Source organism: Petaurus breviceps, unplaced genomic scaffold, assembly GCF_028583685.1.
Source record: "Petaurus breviceps papuanus isolate PSGF00001 unplaced genomic scaffold, PetGlider_PUasm1.0 90977, whole genome shotgun sequence".
NCBI lineage: Eukaryota > Metazoa > Chordata > Mammalia > Diprotodontia > Petauridae > Petaurus > Petaurus breviceps.
The window spans coordinates 16115857-16119861 of record NW_027187391.1 but is presented as its reverse complement, the minus strand read 5'-3'; the positions used below and the strand labels follow the sequence as shown (position 1 = coordinate 16119861).

The 4005-nt window shown below is 38.0% G+C and overlaps 1 pseudogene; it reads left to right on the top strand.

Annotated features, from left to right (window-relative positions):
• The first annotated feature begins 395 nt into the window (after nucleotides 1-395).
• On the top strand, nucleotides 396-3601 carry LOC138153169 (protein phosphatase methylesterase 1 pseudogene; annotated as a pseudogene).
• Nucleotides 3602-4005: the final 404 nt, after the last annotated feature.

Below are 4005 nucleotides of genomic sequence, written 5' to 3'. Positions count from 1 at the left end.
AAACTGGCTGTGTGACTTGGGCAAGTCACTTAACCCCAATTGCCCCTCCAAAAAGAAAAAAAACCCACAAAAAAAAGAAATGATGAACAGACAGACTTCAGAATAACCTGGAAAGACATATATGATCTGAATATTGAATGAAATGAGCAGAACCAGGAGAACACTGTACACAGTAACAGCCACAGTGTTCGATGACTGAGTTTGATAGACTTAGCCTTTCTCAGCAATGCAAGGACCTAAAATAATTCCAAAGGACCCATGATGGAAAATGCCATCCACATCCAAAGAAAGAACTATGGAGTCTAAATGTAGAGCAAAGCAGATTATTTTCTGTTTTGTTTGTATTTTTTTCTTTCTTGTGGTTCCTCCTACCCATTCTGGTTCTTCTATACAACATGACTAATGTGAAAGTATGTCTAATGGGAATGTATGGGTAGAGCCTATATCACATTGCATACCATCTTGGGGAGAGAGGATAAAGAGGAAGGTGAGAAAATTTAAAACTTATGGAAGTGAATGTTGAAAACTAAAAATAAATAAATTAACTTAAAAAAAAGAAAAACAGACAAGAAAAAAAAACTCAAGAAAAATGAAGTTTAAAAAAAAAGCATGCTTCTATCTGTACTCAACACCAAGAGTTCCCTCTGTGGGGACGGATAGCATTCCTCATCATAAGACCTTCAGAGTTGTCTTGGATCACTGTAGTGCTGAGAATAGCACTTTTTTTTTCTGAGAGCATCCTGCTCATCATTTCTTATAGTATAATAGTAATTACACATGACAACTTGTTCAGTGATTCACCAATTTATGGGCATCCCCTCAGTTTCTAATTCTTTACCCCAGAAAAGAGTTGCTATAAATGTTTTTGTACATATAGGTCCTTTTCCTTTTTGTTTTTTACTTCTTTTAGGATAAAGACCTAGTAGTAGTATTGCTAGGTCAAAGGGTATGCATGATTTCATAGTCCTTTGGGCATAGTTCCAAATTGTTCTACAGAATGATTGAATCAGTTCACAACTCATTTTCCCAAGTTCCCTCCAACATTTGTCATTTATCTTTTCTGTTCCATTAGTCAATCTCATAGGTGTGAGGTAGTTCCTCAGAATTGTTTTAATTTGCATTTCTCCAATCAATGGTGAGTTAGAGTATTTTTTTTTGTATGGCTATAGATAACTGTGATTACTTCACAGTAATCAAAACTACTCAGAACTAATCATATCTTTTGACCATTCATCAATTGGGGAATTACTCTTATTTTTATAAAGTTGACTCAGTTCTCTGTATGTTTGAAAAATGTAACCTTTATCAGAGAAACTTCAAAATTTTTTTCACAGTTGCTATTGCTAACTGTATTTTCCTTGCATCTTATCCCCCCATTTTTTCTATTCCTTCTTTACTTTCACCCTTTCCTGGCTCAAAATTGTTTTACTTCTGACTATCCCTTTCCCCAATCTGCCCTCCCTTCAATCAACTCCTGTTAAGGGAATGGGAATTTAAGATCTTCCCTGCCCCTAGGTCCTTTGATAGGCTCAGTGCACCTGAAGCCTGTGGTGGGAGCTTTGGTTTTCTGGAATGCTTTTGATTGGGCAGTGGGTCAAGAGGGTTGTTACATTCTCTGAGCCAGGAGAAGGCTATATATACTACAACTTAGCCATTCCACAATTGATGGGCATCCCCTTGATTTCCAGTTCTTGGACACCACAAAAAGAGCTGCTATAAATATTTTTGTACATGTGGAGCCTTTCCCCATTTTTATGATCTCTTTGGGATACAGCCCTAGAAATGGTATTGCTGAGTCAAAGGGTATGCACATTTTTATAGCTCTTTCAAATTGTTTCAAATTGCTCTCCAGAATGGTTGGATCAGTTCACAGCTCCACCAACAATGAATTTGTGTTCCAACATTACCACATCCTCTCCAACATATATCATCTTTCTGTTTTGCCATGTTAGCCAATCTAATAGTTGTGACGTGGTACCTCAGAGTTGTTTTGATTTGCACCTCTGTATTCAATAGTGATTTAGAGCATTTTTTCATATGACTATGGATAGCTTTGTTTTGGGTCTCACTTTGAGAAGTGTTGTGTGATTTGACTAGATGAGACTCTGAGCAGCCATTGAGCTTTGAAAACCCAGATGTTGGTGCTTCCCTCTCTGGTAACTGTGACTAGGTATGGATGTAATGATCAGACATTTGGAGGTCTTCCCATGTAGTAATGTAAACAGTTTAAACTTATTAAGTCCCTTATGATTTCCCTTTCCTATTTACCTTTTTATGCTTCCCTTGGGTTTTGTATTTGAAAGTCAATTTTTCTATTCACCTTTGGTCTTTTCATCAAGAATACTTAAATGTTCTCCATTTCATTAAATATCAATTTTTTTCCCTGAAGGATTATACTCAGTTTTGCTGGGTAGGTTATTCTTGGTTGTGATCCTAGCTCCTTTGCCCTCCACAATATCATATTCCAAATCCTCATATCCTTTAATATAGAAGCTGCTAAATCTTGTGTTATCCTGACTGTGGCTCCATGATGCTTGAATTGTTTCTTTTTAGCTGCTTACTTTAGCTGCTCCTTGCCCTGGGGACTCTAGATTTGGCTATAATATTCCAGGCAGTTTTCATTTTGATATCTCTTTGAGGAGGTGATCAGATCTTTCAATTTATATTTTGCTTTTCAGTTCTAGAATGTCTGGGCAGTTTTCCTTGATAATTTCTTGAAAAATGATATCCAAGCTCTTTTTTGGATTATGGCTTTCAGGTAGTCCAATAATTTTTAAATTATCTCTCCTGGATCTATTTTCCAGGTCAATTGTTTTTCCAAGGAGATATTTCACATTGTCTTCTATTTTTTCATTCTTTTGGTTTCTAATATTGTTGATATTATATATGGAGATCTTCCTCCTCCTATCACAGTGATCAGTCACAGTATGGGAGGTGCCATTGCAGTCCATACAGTATCAGCCAATTTTGTGCCAAGTTTATTGGGTCTCTGCATAATCAATGTTGTTGAAGGTACAGCAATGGATGCTTTAAACATCATGCAGAATTTCATATGAGGTCTCCCTGAAACCTTCAAGTCCCTGGAAAATGCCATAGAATGGAGTGTAAAGAGTGGCCAGATATGAAATCTGGAATCTGCTCAAGTATTAGTGGTTGGACAAGTCAAACAACATGAAGGGACTTTGAGTGGTGGAAGGGATCATAAAGGAAGAAGGGAAAGATGAAGAAGGATGTGAATCTGTTAATAAAGGAAAGAAAAAGGATCATACTGAGACCATTAAGGACCATCCATACACCTGGAGAATTGAACTGGAAAAAAACAGAAAAGTACTGGGATGGTCGGTTCGGAGGCTTATCCAAACTCTTCCTTAGGTGCTCTACTTCTAAGCTACTTCTTCTGGCAGGTGATGGCAGGATAGACAAAGATCTCACTATTGGCCAGATGCAAAGAAAGTTTCAGATGCAGGTGCTTCTTCAGGGTGGCCGTGCAGTTCGTGAAGATGCTCCTGAGGAGGTAACCAAAACTGCCGCGACTTTCTTGATTTGTCACAAGTTTACAGAGTCCACTGGCATATTTCAGTGCATCTTCCCTGGCTGTTAGGGTCCTGATGTCTTTCAACACCAAGATCCATTGTAAATATACCACACCAGAGGTCTTGTCCCCAGCCCATCTGTGAGACATCAACTCATTAACAGATCTAGTGTTCCCAGCACATGTAAAATGTCTATACATATTCATGACAAAACATTTTGTTCAAGATTCGTGATGTGTGTCCATCTCCCCAATTCCAAACTTCTTCTGGGTCCCAAAGCTTTCTTATCTCTTTCCCATCCCATCCCATCCCATCCAATCCCACTAACTGTACTGTAATGCCAAAAGAAAGGCAACTTCCCAAGGTTCAGAATACCAGCATAGGTGCTCTCCATTTTATTCAGTGACAAACCAAGAACAGAGAAGATCAAAACATGACATCATTCAAAATACAGCATTTACTAAGTGTGATT